Source organism: Saccopteryx bilineata, unplaced genomic scaffold (genome assembly GCF_036850765.1).
Source record: "Saccopteryx bilineata isolate mSacBil1 unplaced genomic scaffold, mSacBil1_pri_phased_curated manual_scaffold_81, whole genome shotgun sequence".
In the NCBI taxonomy this organism is placed as follows: domain Eukaryota; kingdom Metazoa; phylum Chordata; class Mammalia; order Chiroptera; family Emballonuridae; genus Saccopteryx; species Saccopteryx bilineata.
The window spans coordinates 10,261-20,192 of record NW_027095500.1 but is presented as its reverse complement, the minus strand read 5'-3'; the positions used below and the strand labels follow the sequence as shown (position 1 = coordinate 20,192).

Sequence of the window (9,932 nt, the reverse complement as noted above, 5' to 3'; positions counted from 1 at the left end):
AGTATTCAGCTGGAAACAAGTCAGGATACTGTTTGTGAGAAAGATTCTGATTTCTCAGACCCAGGATCCTTCTTAAAGGGACCGCGCAGAACATCCCTCTCATAATCACTCACCTGGGGCTTCTGGGGGTGGGAAGAGAGGAGAGGACCACAATAACAGAAAGAGAGTGTAATCTAAGAGGCACAGGGAGAAACATTTTGGGAGATAGCCAGCCTAACCCCTGGGACAAGTCACTCCCCAAAGCTGAAGTGAATATTTCCCCTGGAAACAGCAATACCAGCAAAGGGAAGCAGGAAAGCAGTGAAACAAGCTCCCCTGCCACACTCAGAGCAGAGTCGCATAGAAGGAGGGAGCTTTTGGGTCTAGAGTAGTGAGTCTTAGTGTCCGAGCTGCAATGCCCCCACTCACGCCGCTGAGGGCTCGCCAGAGGGCGGACGGCAGCGGGAGACAAAAGCATGGTTCTGCTGGCAGGTGCAGAAGCCAGCTGGCCACCACTGGGCTCAGGTGTGAGCTCAATTTTGCCCAGCTGGGGAGAAGGGGGCGTGCAAAAGCGGTCAAGCTCAGCTGTCGGCAGCCTGTAATCCAGTCTGTGGGAGAAAAGCGGGAACCCCGGAAATGGTGGAAACCAGCCCCTGAGCAAGGGCACAAGAGCACAGCCTTGACACGCCCATGCAACCCAGGCTTGCGGTCTGACTTGGTAGCCGGCCCCTCCAAAAGGGGTGCAGCCAAAAGCCCAGAAGAGGTGGAGTTCTGCTACTGAGCTGAGCTTGGGCATGCAGTCCTGCCCGGTGGTAGAACCAAGGCTAGCAGCTGTTCCTCAAGCAGGCTCCTCCTGCAAGGGCAGGGCGAACCCCGGAAACAGGTGGAGACTCGCAGCTGAGCAAAGGTGCTCGCCAGTGCTCTCAGGACTGAGCATAATGTCACACATGGGGACGGGGCAAAGGCCAAGGCCAACAATACTTGTGCACCCGAGCACATGATCACATCCACTCCCATGAAGAGAAAATGCAGAGGCAGAGAAATACAACACAAATAAACCAAGAGAAATCCCTCAAAAAGGACCTAAGTGAATCAGATATAACCAAATTACCAGATGCAGAGTTTAAAATAACGATTGTTAGGATGCTTAAAGATATTAGAACAACCATAGATGGCCATTACAAATATAAAAAAGGACATTGAAATAATAAAAAAGAATCAGTCAGAAATGACAAATACAATATCTGAAATAAAAAATACAATGGAAGGAATTAAAAGCAGGATGGATGAAGCAGAGAATCAAATCAGCGAGTTAGAGGACATGATAAATAAAGGCATGGAAGCAGAGCAGAAAAAAGAAAAGAGACTCAAAAAGTCTGAGGAAACTCTAAGAGAGCTCTGTGACAACATGAAGAGAAATAACATCCACATCATAGGGGTTCCTGAAGAAGAAGAGAAAGAATAAGGGATAGAGACTTTGTTCAAACATGTCATAGCAGATCTTTTTGGAGAAGAAACTTGCTCCAAAGTCGTCGTGTAGGGAGAGAAGAGGATCGTCACCTTACTTTGAAGCAGTCGACAATGTTTTTTGAGACTTATTTGACAGAGTTGGTAATGGTGGTACTGTTTTTGGTGGATAATTAACTGCCCTTGGGAGTAAAAAATAGAAACAGGAGGACAGAACTGCAGATTCTCAGGCATAGCCCCAGAACCTCCCATTGACCAAGTGACCCACTAAATTATTTTTTTAAGTCTGATTTACTGATTTTAGAGCAGAGAGAGATAAAGGTGGGGGGGGGAGCAAGAAGCATCAACTCATAGTACATTGCTCACAAATGAAGGGATATTTTAAAATAAGTATGAAACGATAAAAAGGAAACATTTGATTTTTTTATTAAACAAGAACATCAGAAAGCAAATCACAAGTCAAAGAAAGTTGTTCGATTGGGGAAATTAGTTGTAAAACCAACTTTTATTTCATTGGTGAAAATGCACTATACAAAAGACTGAAAGTATTGGAGTATCTGAATGATCCCTGAACTTGAAAGTGTACAACCTGCAATTTCTCAGCCCTTGCAATGTCCCTGCAACACGATTTGCCTGAATGCGAAGCCTGGAGAGCCATAGGATGTCTTGAAGCTGGTCAAACGCAGAGGACAGTGGCAACAGCCCTTGGAACATCCCAAAGTGTGATTAGTAGACTCTGGAAATGCTTTCAGGAGACTGGCACAGTACGAAGAAGATGAGGGCAGGGTCGCCCACCTGCCACAACAGCAAAAGATGACCACTTCTTGACCTTATTGGCAAGAATGAATAGGCACAGCAATGCAACAGAGCTGCAGGGACAATTTCTTGCTGCCACTAGAGACGGATATGCACCCAGACCATACAAAATTGGCTCAATGGTGTTAGACTGCAAGCAGGGTGACCAATGGACAGAAAGATGCCACCAAAGCATACGGCTAAGAAAAGGTCACCCCCAGAAGATGCCTTCCCCAAAAGCAAGAAGGTAAAGGTCTCACATAGGTCCCACAGAACAGAACGGGGCTTGGTGCTTACACTGGGCCAGGGTGACGTGGGCCAGCTGGGACTGGGTGACAATGTGATGGAGAGGAAGAAGCCAGCCCTAGTACCCATTCCGGAAGACATTGTACAGGCCAAGGCTGGAGGCATGCACACCGTGTGTCTAAGCAAAAGTGGCCAGGTCTACTTCTTTGGCTGCAATGATGAGGGTGCCCTGGGAAGGGACACATCAGTGGAGGGGTCAGAGATGGTTCCTGGGAAGGTGGAACTGCAAGAGAAGGTGGTACAAGTGTCAGCAGGAGACAGTCACACAGCGGCCCTCACCGAGGATGCCCGTGTCTTCCTCTGGGGATCCTTCTGGGACAATATTGGTGTGATTCGGCTTTTGGAACCCAAGAAGAATAGCATGGTACCTGTGCAAGTGCAGCTGAGTGAGACTGGTGAAGGTGGCCTCAGAAACAACGACTTGGTGATGCTGAAAACTGATGGTGACCTCTACAATTTGGGCTGTGGGGAACAGGACCAGCTGGGCCATGTGTCTGAATTATTTGCCAGCAGTGATAGCCGGCAGGGCCTTGAACGACTCCTGGTCCCCAAATGTGTGCTGTTGAAATCCAGGGGAACCCGGGGCCATGTGAGATTCCAGGATGCCTTCTGTTGCACCTACTTCACCTTTGCCATCTCCCTTGAGGGCCATGTTTATGGCTTTGGACTTTCAAACTACCATCAGCTTGGGACACCAGGGACAGAATCTTGCTTTGTACCTCAGAACCTGACATCCTTCAAGAACTCTACTAAGTCCTGGGTGGGCTTCTCCGGTGGCCAGCACCATACCGTCTGTATGGATTCAGAAGGAAAAGCATACAGCCTGGACCGAGCTGAGTGGCAGGCTGGGCCTTGGGGAGGGTGCTGAGGAGAATGGCATCCCCACCCTCATCTCCAGGCTGCCCACTGTTCTCTCAGTGGCTTGTGGGGCTTATGTGGGGTATGCCGTGACCAAGGACGGTCATGTTTTTGCCTGGGGCATGGGCACCAACTATCAGCTGGGCAAGAGAAGGATGCCTGGAGTCCTGTGGAGATGACCGGCAAGCAGCTGGAGAACCATGTGGTTTTATCTGTGTCCAGCAGGGGCCAGCACACAGTCTTATTGGTCAAGGACAAGGAACACAGCTGATGAAGCCTCCGAGAGCCTGATTCCCGGCCCCTCCACCTTCCCGCCCGGAACACGGAAGCCATGATGACTACGGGCTCCAGCAGGACTCCTGTAGCCCCATGTACTTTGTCATCTCCTGCCTTTTTTCCATTCACACAGAAGAATCAGTTTCCTCTGTTATTCCTCCTTTCTGGAGCCATCTTGTGACCTACAGGATGAGGGGGTGATTGGAAAAGGGGAGCAGGTATTGTCAGAAGCAATGTTGCTTGCCCCAGAGCTGTGTGATTAGAACTTGCCTTCTCATCCCTGCCTCCCATGGTCCTGGCCATCCCTGGTATAGCTACCAAAACCCAATACTTCCTCCTCTGGAGGGGGCGGTTTCCATACCTTGAGAAGCTGAGTCTCCATCGAGCCCTACTCTAGTCATGTGCCACCCTTCCTGTCCTTCACAGTCCACAGGCAGACAAATGGTACAGTTGTCAAACCCAGCTGTCATGGACTTATGCCTGGGGGAAACTGGAGAAGGGGCAAGGCTACCAGCCGTGGGCACGCCTGAGCCAAATATTTGGCCCCGAACAGGTGTTCATGTGGCAGAGAAAAACAATGACTTCCACTTGATCAAGAAAAAACCAATCAGCCTTTTTCCCAGAAGCACAAAAATCTGTCCTGCACTGTCCATCCAACCTGCCTCACCTGCAGCCAAGGGCCTGCAATCGGAAAGAAAGGCTACACTGGCAGAGCAGGACCTGGTGGGGAGGTGAGAGGGAAAGGAGGGTTTTATAAACAAATAGCAATACTGAGAGTGAAGGGAGGGCACAGAAGAGGGTTGGATGGGCAGAGGCCAGTCCCGGCAAAGGGAAACAGCAGCTTGTACTGTGTCTGAGAAAATAGCAAGCCGGTGTTTTGTTTTTTTTTTTAATGAAAAGTATTTTAGAAGGAAGAGTGAAATCTTTTAACATTTTTAATAAATTTAGAGTTTTATAGAAAACAACAACAACAACAAAAAAAAAACATGTCATAGCGGAAAACTTCTCCCAATTATGGCAGGAAAACATTTCACATGTTCAGGAAGCGCAGAGAACTCCATTAAGAAGAAACCCAAAGAAACCAACACCAAGATGCATCATAATTAAAATACCAAAGCTAAATGATAAAGAGAAAATATTAAAAGCTGCTAGAGAAAAAAAGACTATCACCTACAAAGGAGCCCCCATAAGGATGACTTCTGACTTCTCAACAGAAACACTTGAGGCCAGAAGGAAATGGCAAGAAATATTCAAAGTAATGCAGAACAAGAACCTACAACCAAGACTACTTTATCCAGCAAGACTATCATTTAAAATTGAAGGAGAAATAAAAATCTTTACAGACAAAAAAAAAAAAAAACTCAAGGAAATCACAGCAACCAAACCAGGGCTGCAAGAAATACTAAAGGACCTGTTGTAAACAGATCAGAAGAAAAAAAGAATATAGCAAAAGAGGAATACAGTTTTAAAGAAAAAAAATGGCAATAAACAATTACATATCAGTAATAACCTTAAATGTTAATGGATTAAATGATTCAATCAAGAGACATAGGGTAGCTGCGTGGATAAGAAAACAGGACCCATACATATGCTGTCTACAAGAGATACACCTTAAATCAAAAGATGCACACAGAGTGAAGATAAAATAATGGAAAAAATATTTCATGCAAATGGAAATGAAAAAAAAGCAGGGGTAGCAATACTTATATCAGACAAAATGGACTTTAAAACAAAGACCATAGTTAAAGATAAAGAAGGTCACTACATAATAATAAAGGGAGCAATCCAAAAGGAAGATATAACCATTATAAATATCTATGCACCTAATATAGGAGCACATAAATATATAAAGCAGACTTTGATGAACTTAAATGATGAGATCAACAGGAATACTATAATAGTAGTGGATTTCAATACCCCATTAACATCATTAGATAGATCCTCAAGAAAGAAAATTAATAAAGAAACAGCAGACTTAAAGGACATATTAGATCAATTCGATTTAATAGATATCTTCAGAACATTTTTACCCTAAAACAGCAGAATATACATTCTTTTCAAGCGCTTATGCTACATTCTCTAGAATAGACCACATGTTAGGGCACAAAGGTGGTCTCAACAAATTTAAGAAAATTGAAATCCTATCAAGCACTTTCTCTGATCACAATCGCATTAAACTAGAAATCAACCACAATAGAAAAATTGAAAAACATTTAAACACTTGGAAACTAAATAACATGTTATTAAATAACGAATCAGTTAACTTTGAGATCAAAAAACAAATTAAAAAATTTTAGAAACAAATGATAATGAGCATACATCAACTCAAAATTTATGAAATACAGCAAAAGCAGTCCTGAGAGAGAAATTTATAGCATTACATGCATACCTCAGGAAGCTAGAAAAAGCTCCAATAAACAACTTAACCCTGCATCTAAAAGAACTAGAAAAAGAACAGCAAGTAAAGCCCAGAGCTAGTAGAAAGAAGGAAATAATAAAGATCAGAGCATAAATAAATTTAGACATAGAGGCTAAAGAAAAAATACAGAGGATCAATGACCCCTGGATCTGGTTCATTGAAAAGGTAAACAAGATCGATGAACCTTTAACAAGACTCACCAAGAAAAAAAGAGAGAGGACTGAAATAAATAAAATTAGAAACGAGAGTGGAGAAATAACAACTGACACAACAGAAATACAAAATATTGTAAGAAAATACTATGAAGAACTGTACGCCAAAAACCTAGATAACCTAGATGAAATGGACAAATTTCTTGAATCATATAATCTTCTAAAAATCAATCTGGAAGAATCAGAAAACCTAAACAGACCAATTACAACAAATGAGATTAAAACAGGTATCAAAAAAACTCCCAAAAATGAAAAGTCCTGGGCCTCATGGCTTCACAAGTGAATTCTACCAAATATTCAAAGAAGAACTAACTCCTATCCTTCTCAAGCTATTTCAAAAAATTCAAGAGGAAGGAAGACTTCCAAACTCCTTTTATGAAGCGAGCATAATTCTCATTCCAAAACCAGGCAAAGACAGCACAAAGAAAGAAAATTATAGGCCAATATCCCTGATGAACTTAGATGCAAAAATCCTCAACAAAATATTAGCAAACCGGATCCAGCAATATATGAAAAAAAATCATAAACTATGATTAAGTGGGATTTATTCTTGGGAGGCAAAGCTGGTACAATATTCGCAAATCAATCAATGTGATTCATCATATAAACAAAGAAAGGAAAAAAAACACATGATAATTTCAATAGATGCAGAAAAAGCATTTGATAAAATCCAGCACCCATTCATAATCAAAACTCTCAGCAAAGTGGGAATACAGGGAACATACCTCAACATGATAAAGGCCATCTGTGACAAACCCACAGCCAACATCATACTCAATGGGCAAAAATTAAAAGCAATCCCCTTAAGATCAGGAACAAGGCAGGGGTGCCCCCTTTCACCACTCTTATTCAACATAGTTCTGGAAGTCCTAGCCACAGCAATCAGACAAGAAAAATAAATGAAAGATATCCAAATTGGAAAAGAGGAAGTAAAAGTATCATTATTTGCAGATGATATGATATTGTATATAGAAAACCCTAAAGTCTCAGTCAAAAAACTACTAGACCTGATAAATGAATTCGGCAATGTAGCAGGATATAAAATTAATACTCACAGAAATCAGAGGCATTTTTATACACTAATAATGAACTCTCAGAAAGAGAAATCAAGGAATCAATCTCCTTAACCATTGCAAACAAAAAAAATAAAATACCTAAGAATAAATCTAACCAAGGAGATTAAAGACTTGTATTCAGAAAATTATAAAACATTGATAAAAGAAATCAGGGAAGATACAAATAAGTGGAGGCATATACTGTGCTCATGGTTAGGAAGAATAAACATCATTAAAATGTCTATATTACCCAAAGCAATTTATAAATTCAATGCAATATCGATTAAAATACCAATATCTTACTTCAAAGACATAGAACACATATTTTAAAAATTTATATGGAACCAAAAGAGAACAAGAATAGCCTCAGCAATCTTGAAAAGGAAGAATAAAGTGGGAGGGATCACACTTCCGGATATCAAGTTATATTATTAGGCCATTGTACTCAAAAGAGCATGGTACTGGCATAAGAATAGGCACATAGATCAATGGAACAGAACAGAGAACCCAGAAATAAACCCACAGCTCTATGGACAACTGGTATTTGACGAAGGAGGTAAGGAAATACAATGGAGTAAAGATAGCCTCTTCAACAAATAGTGTTGGGAAAATTGAACAGCTACGTGCAAAAAAAAAAAAAGAAAGAAAGAAACTAGAACACCATCTGACACCACTCCCAAAAATAAACTCAAAATGGATAAGAGACTTAAATGTAAGCCATGAAACCATAAGCATCTTAGAAGAAAACATAGGCAGTAAGCTCTCTGACATCTCTCGTAGCAATATATTTGCTGATTTGTCTCCACAGGCAAGTGAAATAAAAGACAAGATAAACAAATGGGACTTGATCAAACTAAAAGGCTTCTGCACAGCTGAAGACAATAAGAACAGAATAAAAAGACAAACTACACAATGAGAGAATATATTTAACATAGCGTCTGATAAGAAGTTAATAACCAAAATTTATAAAGAACTTGTAAAACTTAATACCAGGAAGACAAACAATCCAATCCAAAATGGGCAAAAGAAATGAATAGACACTTCTCCAAAGAGGACACACAGATGGCCAATAGGTACATGAAAAAATGTTCAGTGTCACTAATGATTAGAGAAATGCAAATTAAAACCACAATGAGATATCACCTCACACCAGTCAGAATGGCGCTCATCAATATAACAACACAGAATAAGTGCTGGCGAGGATGTGGAGAAAAGGGAACCCTCCTGCACTGCTGGTGGGAGAGCAGACTTGTGCAGCCACTGTGGAAAACAGTATGGAGATTCCTCAAGAAATTAAAAATCAAACTGCCTTTTGACCCAGCTATACCACTGTTTGGAATATACCCCAAGAACACCATAGCACTGTTTGAAAAGAAGAAATGCACCCCCATGTTTATGGCAGCATTGCTCACAATAACAAAGATCTGGAAACAGCCCAAGTGTCCATCAGAGGACGAGTGGATTAAAAAGCTTTGGTATATATATATATATATACTATGGAATACTACTCAGCCATAAGAAATCATGACATAGGATCTTTTACAACAACATGGATGGGCCTTGATAACATTATACTGAGTGAAAGAAGTAAAACAGAAAAAACTAAGAACTGTATGATTCCATACATTGTGGGACATAAAGATGAGACTCAGAGACATGGACAACAGTGTTCTGGTTACAGGGTGGGGGTAGGAGCGGGAGGGTGTTGGGGGAGGGAAGAGGCACAAAGATCATGGCTTTTCAGCATTTGCCATATCCCTCCTTTAATCTATAGACAGACAGCAAATATTTAATTTTGGTGTTTCCACTATAAAGACTGCTGTCTTAGGGACAAATGCTGATGAACTATTTCAGCAGTTCCTCCTTCTTCAAAGACTTATATGTCAACATAGAGCTCCATGTTTCATAAGACATACTCAAGCTCACTCCATGCTCCCTGGGGCTTTAACACAAGGGAATGCCCATTTTTTTCTCTTTTTTTGTTGTATTTTTTCTTTCATTTATTTATTTTTTGTGTTTTTCTGAAGATGGAAAAGGAGAGGCAGTCAGACAGACTCCCAGCATGTGCCTGACTGGGATCCACCTGGCATGCCTACCAGGGGGGAATGCTCTGCCCATCTGGGGTGTTGCTCTGTTACAACCAGAGCCATTCTAGCAACTGAGGCAGAGGCCATAGGGCCATCCTTAGTTCCAGGGGTGGCTTTACTCCGGTGGAGCCTTGGCTGTGGGAGGAGAAGAGAGAGACAGAGAGGAAGGAGAGGCCGAGGGGTGGAGAAGCAGATGGGCGCTTCTCCTGTGTGCTCTGGCCAGGAATCGAACCCAGGAATCCTGCACACCAGACCAATGCTCTACCACTGAGCCAACCGGCCAGGGCCTAGGAATGCCCTTGTTGATCAAGCTACCCAAAAGAAAATTATATGGAGAAACCATGACAGACCGAGCAAGTCAGTCTCATACTATCATCACCAGAATGCTGGAGCCCGGTGTAAACAGTTTCAACTTTCTCGGGAAGCAGCACAGCAGATTGGGAAATCCTGTCTAAGGGGTCCTATACTGCCCCTTTAT

General features: G+C 42.2%; 1 pseudogene; it reads left to right on the top strand.

Moving 5' to 3' along the window:
• Nucleotides 1-2,353: 2,353 nt before the first annotated feature.
• On the top strand, nt 2,354-3,713 carry LOC136318367 (regulator of chromosome condensation pseudogene; annotated as a pseudogene).
• The last annotated feature ends 6,219 nt before the right edge of the window (nt 3,714-9,932 follow it).